The following is a 15,537-nucleotide window of genomic DNA, read 5'->3' on the forward strand; positions in this document are numbered from 1 at the left end:
TTTGCGTGTTTGAATAAGTTGTGTTCTGCGCTTTGTTAGTAGGCGAATTGTCTAGCTTGGGCATAGGCCCTGAGAAGAAAAAGCGTGCGCCAACCGCTACTGCTGTGCCAAAGAAGAATGATGCTGAAAAAGCTCAGTCTTCTAAGGCAAAAAATATTGGGGGAGAGAAGAAAGGTATGCGCCGCCCCTCTGACTCCTGGTGTGATTATGTGGTGGTTTCTGATTCTTTGGAGGGTCTTGCGCCTGCAGTTATTATTAGAAGGCCGAAACCAGAACCAAAAGATACTGCTGATATCCCTCCGTCTAATCCTGAAGATCCCATTGACTTGGATTCAAGTCCAGAGCATTTAGTGAGGAAGAAAGCAGGGAAAAGGAAACAGACTGATGCTGAGGCTGAAGGTCAACCATCGAAGAAGATTCAGAGGAAGAAAATTACCAGGAAAGGCAATCTTGACGCCTTTATTTCAGAGTCTGCTCCTATAAGTGTCATCTTTTGCCTTCTTCTTTTTAAGCGCATTGAATATTTTGTGACTCGTAGACTTGCTTTTCAGAAAAGCCAACTTCTCCTGTTCTCACAGAACCGCTGCCTGTGGTTAATGAAGAACTCCCACCCTCTCCTCCGCGTGCTTCTGTTGCTGATCAATTAAAGAATATTGAGGTTCCCGATGGTGGCGTGGAGAAAGTTGTTAGGGTTGAGGATCTCGCAGCTGTTAAGCCTGTTGATGTTTCTGTGGAAGCAGAAAAGGTTATTAGCCCAGAGATTGTGGACAGCGCTGCCGTCCCACAAGCCCCTGAAGTTGCTGCTCAAGATTCTGAAAAAGAGAAAACTGCTGAAGAAATCCCTGTTACAGCGTCTTCTTTAAAAGCTTCTGGTTCTATGCCTGAGAATATCGAGAAGGTTTCTGTTGAAAACCAAGGCTCATTCTCTGATGCTGACAAGAATTCCCCAATCCGCCCAGATGAGACTCTGGGGGATTATTACTATAGGACCTATTCGGAAAAGGATGCTTCCGACATTCATGTCCCTGTTTGGAATCTGAAGAAGGGTGATACTTACTCAGATTGGCGCGTGTGTCGGGACTTGTTGCAGTGGGTATTTCCACTAGGGGAGATTAAGTTTCAAGAGAGCCGTCTCCATGAGCAGACTTACTATGCGTACCTTGAGGAAGCTGCCTCTCATGCATCTACTACACACTGCATAGTGCGTGAGTGGCACAGTATGCACAAGGATTGGGCTGCTTTTAAGGTATCCAAGAAGAAAGTTGCGGATGATGAGAACCATGTTGGACAGTTAAAGGCTAAGCTGGAAGCTGATCAGGCCAAGTTTGAAGCTGATCGGAAAACTGAAGAATGGTCCGTTGCGGGCTGGAAGAGGAAAGCGGAAGCGGAAGCTGCCCTCCTTTCCAAAGAACGCAAGAACTGGAAGAAGATTTGTGAAAAAGACAATGCTGAAAAGGTGAATCTCCGCAATGTTATTAATAATCTCAAGGCTGAGATTGAGAAATTGAAGAAGCAGGAGGCGGAGGTTGAAAAGTTGAAGAAGGAAAAAGCTGATGTGGAAGCTACGCTAGATAAGGCACGTTCTCATAGGGAGCGCAGTGAACAACGAGAGGTACATGCCTGCGTCACTCTTGCTCTTAAAGAAAAAGAGATAGAGGAACTTACCTCTTTGCTTTCTGACCAGGAACAACTTAAAAAAGATTTGGAGCTTGCGCTTTCCGAAAAAGCTGAAACCTCCCGCCGTTTAACTGAAACTGAAGAGAAATTAGAGAATTCTGAAACAGCGCGGGCCACAGTAGAGAGCGAGCTTGAACCTTTGAAAAGTGACATGGCATGGCTGAAGTAGCGCGGGATTGCCTGTGTAAGTTGTCTTTTTTTGTTGTTTTTCTTGTGAAAACGTTTTGCGCTTTTCCCTTGTTTTGCCTTTTTGTAGGTTGCTGAGTCAGTGTTGAATTCTGAAGAGCTAGATAAGACTGTTGCACGCTTGGTAGTTGCTGCGCGGAATGACGGGTATGCCCAAGGTTATACTGAATGTTCGCAGCATGTGAATAATGCTCTGCAGGTTGATTGGGATACTAGCAGATCCGCTACTTATGGCGTAAATACCAGCGCTGCGCTCGTATCCTTAAAATCAGAATTCAATAATTTGCAGCTTCCTGTCATGGATCTTATAAACGTCGCATTGCAGTCCAAAGATCACGTGGCGCAGCTAAAGGAAATCTTTCCAGATGAAAGCGAAGATCTAGCATAGATTTCTTTTTTGTAATTGTATTGAACAATTTCTGTAATCTTTAGGGGAGTGTATCCCCTTTCTGTTAACCGCTGCTGCGTAAGTAACGTACATTAAAACACTGCCGTGTTTGATAGTTTTTGAAGACGTGTTGGTGCACCTGGGATAGTATTATTTGTGCTTTTTTTAGTTTACAATATTTTGCATGTGCATAATTACTTTGATTAGGTAAGGCGAATAAAGGTGGTATGAAGCTCATGTGTGAACGTATGGTCTTGTGTGATGTAATCACTGGCCGTTCATGAGACTTGTATTGTATTTACCATAATGTTTTTGCGCTTACCAAAAGAAATTGCATGCATTTTGTAAGAAAAAACACAAGAATAATAGAACTTCGTTGTTTATTTCAAGATAGGCGCAGAGGCCGTTACAAAGTCTATTAAAAATAATTACACGGATCTTAACTTACACTCTATCTCCTGCTTAGATTTGGTAAACTGTAGAGTCTTCTTCGTTCCGCAGGGAGAGCATAGAGTTGCTTCTCAGTTTTTTGCTTTTTTACTCGGGCCTTCTTCGCCTCGAGTGATTTGTTTGATTTCTTTGCGCACATTCTATAGGAGGTGAGTAAGCTCACCACTCTTAAGCGCCTTTTCTATCTCGGTGCGTAAGGAGATGCAATTGTTAGTGGTATGCCCATTGTCCTTGTGGTATTCATAATACTGACTCGGGTCTTGTCCACGTTTGTTCTTCATGGGTGGCGGAGGTTTAAACTGGTAATCCTCCGTGTGTTAGGACCGGTTTGACTCCGAAACGATTGCGTATGAACTCGTACGACGTGCGGAATCCGTGTATGAGCAAAACCGAAACACACGAGACGTACTATTAACGTGATTCTTTGATATATCTGAAAAGATACAAGAACCGTGAATCACCTTTTGCCTTTCTCTCTCTACTTTCTCTCTCTAGCTTCTCTCTCTAACCTCTAAGCTCCAAGATGTAAAATGGCAAAAGTCTCTAACTAAAAGCCTAAGGCTTCTATTTATAGGCCAAAGGTGATAAGGAATCTTTCCTAGGACCGGTTTGACTCCGAAACGATTGCGTATGAACTCGTACGACGTGCGGAATCCGTGTATGAGCAAAACCGAAACACACGAGACGTACTATTAACGTGATTCTTTGATATATCTGAAAAGATACAAGAACCGTGAATCACCTTTTGCCTTTCTCTCTCTACTTTCTCTCTCTAGCTTCTCTCTCTAACCTCTAAGCTCCAAGATGTAAAATGGCAAAAGTCTCTAACTAAAAGCCTAAGGCTTCTATTTATAGGCCAAAGGTGATAAGGAATCTTTCCTTATTTACAATAATGCCACCTTGCCTTTAGTAACAAGATATTACATTGTAAACACTATAGTTCTTCTGTTTCAGCTACGAACTGAGATGACGGAGGCGATAGACATTAATGTACCAACAGACTCCCCCTTGGATATTGCCGTAGTCAATCTCAAATCTTCAGACTTGTAGCTTCTTTTCTTTTCTTTCTCTCTCTTTAGTTTGAATATAATCCCGATGGATCTTTCTTCAGCTTCAGCTCCCCCTTTCGGTGAACTCTTCAGGCTCCCCCTTTCGTCAAGCTTCCGTGCTTTGGGATCGACACCTGGCTTTCCAGATACAAGCTCTTTCAGGAACGATACCTGGCTCCTTACACGCTTCCGTTAGTATTGAGCTCGTCTTCAGACTCCCCCTCAGACTCGGCTGCCGGGATCATAGTCTGGAATAACATCTGCAACACTCATACGTCTATAAGTAACAGTGTTTTGAAATTGTCCAGAAATCGTAATCTGGTTCTTTAAACTTTCTAAATCAAGATTCTGGCTTTAAGATATAATAATATGAATATTTCCAGGATTATCTTGACTCTCTCCCCCTATCAAAATGCTTTATAGATTTGACAGCGTTAAAGAATTCAAATCGAAAAACTGACTCTTTTAAGATTTTAACAATATGAGCATCCAAATCCTTCACGGTTGATCATCCAAGTCCAAATTAATGACCTTGGAAATATTACAAACTGTTTTGAATTTTGATTTTAATTTTAAAAACTTCAAGTTTCAAATTAATGAACTTGATTTATTTCCAGAAACACGATTAGCATACTTAGATTTTGAAACACAACATTCAGACATCGGTTGTCGAAAATAAAACGGAAATCAAAATCTTTTTGTATTTTTCTGAAAATATAAAGCAGTAAAGAAATATGTACAAACATATTTACAGACAATATTTTTGTTTGAGTTCGTGTAAGAGGATCATATCAGTTTATGACGAATCACTAGCACCGTTAAGCTTTAATCATTTTAAGTTCTAAACGATTCACCTCGATTGACGATATAGTTGTCCTCTTAAATTTTCACACAATTTTCAATCTATTCAGGATACGTTTTAGATATTTTAGGAACTTAGCTCGATTTATGTGTCCCACCTCTTGAATATACTCCCGTATCCAGAATCTCAATATTCAGTCTTACAGGCAAGAGTACTACAATGATGTCTGTACATAAATTAGGGGTTTAATGCGAGAATTGAGGGATCTCAGGTCAGAACTTCCGTTCAGCAGAGAGATATCAATTTCGACTTTGCGGTGTGTCCCCTTTAGAGAATCTTTTAGCTACAACAGATGATTATCAATTTTATTGTCTAATCACTGAGGGCTAGAATGCTATGTTTCAAGCATTTACTGCAAAGCATTATCCAAGGACTAGGTCAGAACTACCGTTCAGCAGAAGTCCCGGAATAATACCCCAGACATCATAGAGTATTAACACCTAGTATATCAGAATACGAGACCTTTCAAACGAGATTTCAGGGGTTACCTATATATCCAAGTAGTGTTCCCCACAAATTTCGCAAGTTTGAAATTTTAGGTTTATATCCCGAATAAATCTACTAAATGTACGAAAACCTATCGTCACATCATCAGTGAGACCATTTATCACATTTGACATTACATTTCTTTAGCATGCTGTGATAGTCCACTGATGTACTATCATTTCCTCTTTTATCAACAAAAACTCAAATTTTTTAATTTTATCATGTTTTTGGCTTTTTCAAATTTTCTAATGTTTTTGGATTTTCTGACAATAATATCTCTTACTCCCCCTAAAATTCAAAACCATTTAAAAAAAAATTTGACAACCTGATACTGATAGCTTTGTCTCGCCATCCATTTTCTGCTTCTCATACACTGATTTACAGAAAACATATTCTACCCCCATGATTTACAACACATTGAACTTTTACAGTTTGAAAACCGTTTTTCAATCTTGTGAAATTAATCATGTTTGTTCAGCCGTGAGGGTTTCGGCGTATTCAATCAGAACTTCCCCTGATAACAAACTATTTTCCCATTAAGATTTCAAAACACTTAAGTTTGTTTTAATCAAAATGGTTTTTCCGGAAAATAAGTTTTGTTTAATTCACACACGGGGTTTATTCATCACCTTGTTCTTTCATCAAATAATTCGAAAGTTAAATCAAGTACAACTTAATGTCCTTGATAAAACATTTCTCAAGAAAGATGCCGATTCCTACTCCTCAATTACCAACCTGGGAGTTCCGGCAAATTCAAATAACATATTTTTGAATTTTTTTTTTATTTTTTTTTTTTTTTTTTTTTTTATTTTTTATTTTTTTTGACAAATTTAAAAACAAACATATTTTTGGTTTTTAAATTTTTAAATTTTTAGAGTTTTTGAAAATATTGTTTATTTATGTACAGAAATCAGATAAAACTCCCTGTTTCAACCAACACAGGGTCTAGCAACAGCCTCCTCCTCTTGTTGTGTCAGGCTGCTCTCTTCAGACTTCTTGAACACCTGCACATTCAATTTTTATCAAATACGACACTATAAATTTCTTTTCATTAAAGATGGATGCCGATTCATGCTTCGCGATAAAGGAAGCTCCGGCAAATCAAATTGTTCAATCAAACATTGTATCCACCCAAGCCTCATCAGCCTTGGGTGTAACCTTGACTCTAGCAATCTGAATTTTAAAGTTTTCAGCCTTAAGTGGTGGAAAATTTGCATCATAATCAATCGAAATTGACTCCTCAGCCTTTTTCACCTCATAAGTTGAACTTTCTGTTTCTGTTTTCGATTTCCAGATTTGTTTTTGTTTTTCATTTTTAACCAAATCAACATGTTTCTTAACACTCCATGTTTGACCTTTTGGAGTCCCACGTTTGTAAAAATGTGACTCTTTTTGAACATTTGGACTCTGAACAACATCTTTTGGTTTCCAAAATTGGTTTGGTTTTGTTGCATCAACAGTTGTTTTCCAACTTTGTGTTGTTCTAAGTTCGGGTGTCACTGGTTTCCAAGTTTGTTGTGAGTCAGCCTTTGACAATTTTGGCTTCCAGGTTTGTTTTGATTCAAATTTGGTTGTCTTATGATTCACAACTTCATATTTCTGTTTTTGAACATAAACAGACTTCTTTTTCGTCTCAACACCAACAGGTTTCAGATTTGGACATTTGCGAGCAAGATGTCCTGTTTGATCACATTTAAAGCATGTTCTCTTTGAAACATCTTTGACCTGTTGTTGTTGCTTTTTCTGGGCCTGAAACTCTTCATTTGACTGTTGTCTAAATTTGAGTTCTTTTTCTTCTTCTGAACTTGTTCCGTGAACGAAGTTCATTTTTGCCTGAAAATTCGGAATTTTATTTTTATTCCAATTTTGTTTCTTCTTATAACCCAACCCAGCCTTCATGTTTTTCTTCTTGTAACCAGGTTTGTTATAAAAAGTTTTGTGACCTTTACCTGCAAATTTTGAAATTTCAGATTTTTCAATCTCAACCATCTTGAAAACTTTGTCAATCTTTTCTGAAATCACATTCTGAATCGGGAATACAATATCTAAGAATAATTTGTCCGATCCAATCATGGTATAAACCAATCCTTTTGAATCATCATTTAAATTGTTCTCGGATTTTGTGTTCTTCAGATATCCATCATGAAGATTTCCTTCATCTTCATCCTGTGATTCAGTTTTACCTGTATGAACCGACTCTTCGTTCAAGACGCTTTCAACGACTTTACCTACCACCTCTGAATCATGAGAATCATCAGATTTGGAATAGGTTATATCAATGTTGTCTGGCAATTGGTCTACCATGTTGAAAGCTTTTTCGACCTTTTCCTCATCATAAAATGCAAACTTTTCCGGTGGAGGAACTTGATGAAACTCTGAGCCAATGCCTTTCTTGTTCTGCTCAGACTCACCATCACCCGGTTTTATATTGAAAATTCGTTCAAGCACATATGACGACACATGGTAACTTTTTAACTTGTTGTTTTCCTGTTCTAAATCAACAATCTGTTGCTTTAGCTTAGCAACATCCTCAATATAGGAATTAACAACATCTTGTTTTATAGCATACATTCTTTTTAACTCTTTTGTTGTTTCTGACATATAATTCATTCTTGATTGAGCATATTTCATTTCATCTTTCACCTTTTCATATGACTCTTTTATAACCTCATATGATAATTTCATTGAATCATATTCCTTTTTCATTTCATGACAAGCAATTTCTTTTTGTTCACATTCATTTGTCATTTTCAAAATGTTTTCTTTCAAAACTTTATTTTCTTTTTCCAATTTGTTACATCTTTCAGAAAGTTTTTCATCATTTTCTTTAAAAACCTTTTCTTTTTCTAACAATTCTTTGCATTTATTTTTGAAAATGTTTTCGATTTTTGTGAATTCAAGTTCTTTTGTTCTGAATTGCTCATCTTTTTCAGTACAAGCTCTGCACTGTTCCATGCATTTCTTGCACTGTTCAAATGGTTTTAAGAATTTAGAATCAGAATGTACCTCGGTGTTTGGCACTTCGGTGTTTTCAGCTTCCTCTGGCTGCTTCATCTCAGCATCATTCAGCTTTTGTTCAACACTGACTTCTTCACCAACATCACCAGCATCTGACTTGACGTCATTCATTTCTTCTTCTTCAATTTGCTGTTCTTCAACTTCTTTCACAGCTTCAACTTTCACAGCTTCTGTTTCGACTTCTTCAGCAACCTTCTTCAGATTAACTATCATCTCTTCAACACTCTTCTTCATCTTCTCCTCATCCCTTTTTCTCAAGCATGACAGCATAGCATATCGGATATCTTTCTCGTATTGTTTAACATATGCATCATCTTTCGTCACTCTTCTGTAATATTCAGCTCTCAACGGAACAGCAAGAAGAACATCATCAAAGATTATATCTTTCTTTGGAACAACTGGTTCTCCTTCTCTGTTGTAATAACACTCTCTCTTCTTGTCCCATCGTTTGTTGCTGACAGCATTCTCATATTCTTCCTGCATCTCATCCATTCTTCTGTAAACCACATCTCTTTCTTTATGTGTTTTCTCACTCAAGATCTCTTCTCGAGTTTTCTCTTTGTGCTCAATCTTTTCTTCATGGTTTTTAGCAGGTTCTTTTTCTTCTTTAATTTCAGCAACATTCGCAAACTTTCTTGGTGCTGTCGTAGCTTTCCCATGAGCTGTTTTGCGAACAATATCATTTCGATCTTCTTCTGGACAAATTTGAGACCAATCATATCCTTCATCAGGATATATGACAGGACAAGCTCTTGAAGTTGTTTTTGGTCTATCTTCAATCAACTTTGGCTCTTCTCTGCTTCGATGGTAGATCGCCTTTTGATAATAATCATCATTGAAAGGACGTTCATTTCGTTCAGCAACTTCTGCATTCTTACACTCTCTTTTGAAATGACCTTTTTGCTTGCATTTGAAGCAGGTCACTTTTGACTTGTCAAATCCAAGCTTTGTTGATGGACCACCAAGAGATTGTTTCCCAGTAATTTCCATGTATCTTTGAGCTCTCCTAATGCAGCTTGCTAAACACCAACGAATATCAATAAGCTCCATCTCCTCTGGATCAATCTGGTCGTAGTCTTCTTTCGTCAGTTCAGAATTACCAATTTTTCCAGCTACCAGACCTTCATATGATTCCAGGACAGATGCAAGAAAGCTCATTTGCTGCTTCGCTGCATTGATACTCATTGCAGGAGAATTCTTCAGTTTAAGAGCAATGTTGCACAATATTTCATCTGTGTCTTCTGAATTTGTTTGTGAAGATGAATGATATCCAGAATGATGACTTGTTGACGTTGTTTGAGACTCATTCATCTTTTCACCAATGAATGCTGTCTTTGGTGAACCAACGCCTTTCTCTGAAAGTACACTACTTTTGTAATACAAGCCAACATTCTGTTGACGTGAAGACTCTGTCATCTTGCTTTGTTTCTGCAGTTCTAGATCATGACTCTCAATCTTTTCAAATAATGTATCAAGAGAAATTGTATCATATGAATCATCATTTTTCAAAATAAACACAAACGTTTGCCACTGATCAACTCGTGGTAACGCTTCAATCACTTTATCGATGATTTCTTCTCTTGTTTTAGCAATTTCAAATCTTTCGAGTTCGATTTTTAGGTGACAGAATCTTTCTATCATTTGTCTCACCGATTCTCCTTTTAAACTATCAAAAAGATCAAATTCTTTTTTAATTAGCGCGATTTTGTTCTTTTTAATTTGTTTGCCACCCTCAGCTTTAATACGTAGAGCTTCCCAAACCGATTTGGATGTCCCGCTATGAGTTAATAATGCAAATATATCGTTTCTAATTGCTGATTGTATCAATGCGATCATCCTTTGTTCAGCGGCAAATTCTGCTCTGTCGTCTCTGGAGAATTTTTTGAACTGTAGATCTTCACCTTTATCATCTTTTGGCTTTTCGTATCCGTACTCAAGACAAAACCAACTTTCATGCGCATACGCTTTTGCCCAATTGATGAATCTTTCTTTCCACCAAGTGTAATCTTCAATGCTTTCAAGCGTTGGTGGTTTAGAATGCGTTCCGTAGAAATTATCATGCTTGATGTTCTCATTGATTGCCTTCGTAATTGTTTTTGGTGTAACAGTTGTAACTTCGGATGATTCAGATGTGAACGCGTTGAAAAACGTGTTATAAAATTCCTCAGCCATGGTTCGAACTTTTTGAATTACCTCGAATCACCTGAATGAATTACGTAAACAATCGATTAGACTTGATCGATTTGATATGATTTTACAAATAATATGATCCAAATCAATTTTAACACAATTTAATCAATTTGATTTTTGTCAACAGAATGAATGGGGATGGTTACTAGTCGATCGAGTAGTGAGGGATGCTAGCCGATCGAGTGGGGGGGATGCTAGCCGATCGGACAGAAATAGATGCTAGCCGATCGGACAGAAATGGATGCTAGCCGATCGAACAGAAATGGATGCTAGCCGATCGAACAGAAATGAATGCTAGCCGATCGAACAGAAATGAATGCTAGCCGATCGAACAGAAATGGATGCTAGCCGATCGAACAGAAATGGATGCTAGCCGATCGAACAGAAATGGATGCTAGCCGATCGAACAGAAATGAATGCTAGCCGATCGAACAGAAATGGATGCTAGCCGATCGAACAGGGTCAAAGTCAACACTTTTTAATGAATGTCAGAAGCTGCTGTTCGAACGACTTGCCCAGCCGATCGAACAGCTGTTCGATCGAGTTACCTACTCGATTCACACAACCTTCTGTTCGCACTTGCTAGCCGTTCGGCTAGGTCAACCAAGGTCAACGTATTAACTGCTGTTCGATCAAGAGTTTCTAGCCGATCGATTAGCACTTTGCTAGCCGATCGGTTGGCACAATAAGCTGCACGATATGCTGTTCGATCCAAGTAAAAACTAGCCAATCGAGTGATAATTTCTTGTTCGAACGGTTAGCACTTTGCTAGCCGTTCGACTATCCTAACCGAACGGTTGGTCTACTCGATTCAAATTCCTGTTCGATTAAGTAAAAGATGTGCTGTTCGATCCAAATCGCTGTTCGATCCAAATTGCTAGCCGATCGGTTAGCACATGCTAGCCGATCGGTTGGGAAATTCTGCTGTTCGATCGAACAGAATTTAACATCAACATAACGAACAGTTTCAGCTCAAACGAACACAAAATCACTGATTTCTCTCAAACGGCTTGGAATTTTGACCTGAAAATTTGTAGGATCATAGATCAGATATAGGCGCACAACATATCAAAATTTCATCCAATTTTAACCGTAAAAACACTGTTAATTTTACGATTTTCAGATAAAAACGTGAAGAACAAGAAAGTATGAAGAAATTTGACAAATCTGAGTAAATTCGACTCTGAATCTGAAGGATTTCTGTGCGAATTCGTGCGTTTGATCTGTGCAATCGAGCTCCTGCTCTGATACCACTTGTTAGGACCGGTTTGACTCCGAAACGATTGCGTATGAACTCGTACGACGTGCAGAATCCGTGTATGAGCAAAACCGAAACACACGAGACGTACTATTAACGTGATTCTTTGATATATCTGAAAAGATACAAGAACCGTGAATCACCTTTTGCCTTTCTCTCTCTACTTTCTCTCTCTAGCTTCTCTCTCTAACCTCTAAGCTCCAAGATGTAAAATGGCAAAAGTCTCTAACTAAAAGCCTAAGGCTTCTATTTATAGGCCAAAGGTGATAAGGAATCTTTCCTTATTTACAATAATGCCACCTTGCCTTTAGTAACAAGATATTACATTGTAAACACTATAGTTCTTCTGTTTCAGCTACGAACTGAGATGACGGAGGCGATAGACATTAATGTACCAACACCGTGCTTAAAACTTCTGCAGGAGTCTTGGTTAGGGGAGTCCATTGTCTCTCCCTATTCTCTTGTTTGGCTTCTTTCTGCGCATTGAGCTTGTTAATTGTGGCTCGAGCATCCTCGGACGAATAGTTCCCTGAGCTAGAATCGCGCCAACCTTTCTTAAATTTCCTTCCGCCAATTGAGCCTAAATCTGAGGGTCGGTTATGTGGTGGTGGCGGTCTATTGGTGGTGAGATTCTTTTCTGTTTGGGCGTAGACCTTTGCCACTGCCATTACTTTTTCCCAGCTCTTCGGGAGTCCTTCTGTCCCAAACAGGACTTTTATCATATCGTCGCACCTGACTGCGTATTTAAATTGGGCGCGAATCAGCTGCTCATGGACGTCCCCAATCTCAAGTACCTCCTTGTTATAACGAGTGATGAAGTCTTCCAGACTTTCATCATCGTGATGCCAAATGTTCATCAAATCCGATGTGTCACGGATTGATCGCCTTTGCTGGCTGAAATGAATCAGAAACTTGTCGCGCAAATCTTTCCACAACGTAATTCTCCCAATGGGCAAGTTGTCAAACCAGATTCTTGCAGCGCCTGTAAGGGTTTGTACAAAAAGGTGGTACCACATTGGTAGGGTCCAGCCTCCTACCAGTCCTGCGCTTGTGAAGACTCGCAGGTGATCGTCAGGGTCTGTCATTCCGTTGAACTTACCCACATTAGACGGGAGTTTTGCTTTCTCTAGCGGAGCTAGAGCAATTTCGCTTGTAAATTTTGAATTCTCCGCCGCTTCAGCAGGGCGATAGATCAAATCATAATTGTGCTCAGCCTCAGGATTGTAAACCGCGCGGGGTCTACACTTGTAATTCGGTTGTAACCGACTAAACACACTGGCACTTTCTCCCTCACGGTAAGTTGGATCATATTCACTGGTGTGGGTATTTCGCTGAGATCCCAACCTGGTGTGAATTGATGGTCTCCGATGAGGGTGTGACTCGTCTCGATACTCTCTTCTGTGATTTTCTGATTGAGTATACTCGTATCTCGAAGGAGATCTGGAGTAAACCTCCGTGTCTTCGATCTGGACCCGGGATGCCCCAGCATGTTGGGAAACATGAGGTACCGACGGTGTCCTAGAATGGGATACAGGCCTTCGCGATTGAGTTTGGGGGGCAGTTTATGCACACAGCTGTGTGTACACAGCATTCAACGCCCCCTGAGATCTGACATACAAGGAGATTGGGGTTTCTCCTGGGGGCAAAATTGAGCTTATAGGGATCTCTGGCTGTACCCCTGGGGTGATAGGTTCGTTTGGATGATTGTTAGCAAACTGTGCTTCATTGTCATCCGAGGCTTCCTCTACAATACCCTCAACTTGGGTATTGTTAACAAAGTTTGGCCGAGGGCCGTTTTGACGATGAGTTGAAGTTTCATCCATTTCTGAATGGAATCAAATGAATCGAGAACGAGAAAAAACAGTTGAGACCAAAAAATTGGTGGGCGCCAATGAAGAAACACTAGATAAATGACCGGAATCAAATTATCTAGGGGGTTAGGTTCTGCATAAAAGGTTGGTTCTCTCTCGTTTAATTCGAAGGGACAGATCTTCTTCTCCGGTGAACATTGCAAAACAGAACACCGTTAGCCTCGTCAAGGGTAGAAGGGAGGTTCTCTCCTTGACCCGACTCCGGCGTGAGAATAAGTATGTGTTTATGAAGAAGAAGAAGAAGAAGTATTGATGAAGTGAGTGTAACTTGAAGTTCATACCTGAATTACTCTCATATTTATAGCCGGGAGTTTGGGCGGGAAAACTCGTTGTTGAAATATTAACGGAAGATGCTAACCCCGTAAGCGGTTATTTTTGCTTCCCTTAATCTTCGGGATCTGATGTGGGAGCACACGGATCGCTGTTTAGATCAATGGCTAGGGGATTGCCACGTGGAAAGTGGGCAAGTGGAGGTTTCTCTCCAATTCCATGTCATCATCGTAATTTCAGGGAGGCCTGGGATGATGACACGTGTCCTAGACGGTTATAACCGTCTGGTGGTGCATGATTGAGTCTTCTAGAAGGTTATTACCATAATCTAGTGTGACTCCTTATCGTGTGTACCAGTTGAGTAAATAAAATCCAAGTCTAGGTATTATTAAACGGAAATGCTTGTCAGGATTTTTTATCCCTTTTTTATGGAGGATTGGAGCAAGGACTTATGATTTCCCTTTTAGCGTGCAGGTGTTGCCTACTATCTTTCTCTTAAGCTCTCTTTGTGGGACCAGTGCGCGGCCGCGCAAGGTCAAAAGAACGCTAAAAGATAAGGTTGTGGTATAGTCCCAAGTATTTGTTACGAGGTTTTTGGGACCTTACCCCTTCAATAATGGAGGTTTGATATTTCATGTAGTAATTCATTGGCCATATGGGTTAAATATTCAAGGAAAGTTGAAATGTTAAGATGTTGTGTTCGGAATCCATTTGGTTAAATTAGAATATGATCACTCAACATAAACTCAATCTTGTAAGACGTATGGAATAAGACTTATGTGCTAGAATGAAAGTTTAGCATATATTACTATATGTGTGTGTTTAATCATCGTGTTGAGGTACAAGCATGAGTAGTGAGTCGTTTGCGATTTAAAGGCTCACGGTTGTGTTTTCTAACTCTTGGATAGGCTAAGATGGATTAGCAAGTTCAGGTATGCGTGATGGGAATTTATTCATGAAGATTTGAACACAGTAACAAACTAGTCATGCATTCAATTTTGTTTAGCCATGATAGTAAGTACTCTAACACATAATCTTAGTACATGTATGGATATTTGATAAATTATGGTTGTGTCGGAGTAACAAATGTATGTATAGAGCACTAAAAACCCTCACTTAGCTTTGCTAATTCAGATTACGATGATCAATGTCCATAGGTTCACAAGTCTAGTTAACATTGAGATTGAAGATTGGGTTTGAAGATTTGGTTGTATGAGTCAAGCAGGGATGGATGATTCATTAAATAGGTTATAAACACCATCTACAAAGAAAGAATTGTAACGCCTAGATATTCTTTAAAAGATTTCAGTTTGGAAATATGTTATTTGCGTGTATTAGTAAACAAAAAGATTTTGGGGATCGCTTTTCCGCTGCTAATTAAATGGTTAAATCTTGTTTTCAAATTAGGGTGTTACACATAATCATAATAATATATTTATAAGAGATGTTATTAATTCAAATACATTTTTGTGGTTGTATTTTTGTAACTTAAAATATTAATATGAATGAAAAAAGTAAAATAAAATAAAATAAAATGTTCTAGTTAAAACATTAAAACAGTCGTGTTTATGTTAATTAGCGAAACTCATATTATGTTCCGGTTTAACGTGACACATTTATCTATTAAGATGTATCCATTAGCCTGCAAACACGATTCATTTAACTCCCCTTTTATACGAAAATTTTATAGTTCAAGAGAAATATAAAAAAAATTCATTTTAAGACAATTGCTATCATGTCAGTTCGTGAAAACTCATGTCAATGTTCAAGATCATTGAAATGCTTATCTATTTAGATGTATATGTCAAACCACAAACATTACTCGTCTAACT

This window comes from Helianthus annuus, chromosome 2 (assembly GCF_002127325.2).
Source record: "Helianthus annuus cultivar XRQ/B chromosome 2, HanXRQr2.0-SUNRISE, whole genome shotgun sequence".
Classification (NCBI taxonomy): Eukaryota; Viridiplantae; Streptophyta; class Magnoliopsida; order Asterales; family Asteraceae; genus Helianthus; species Helianthus annuus.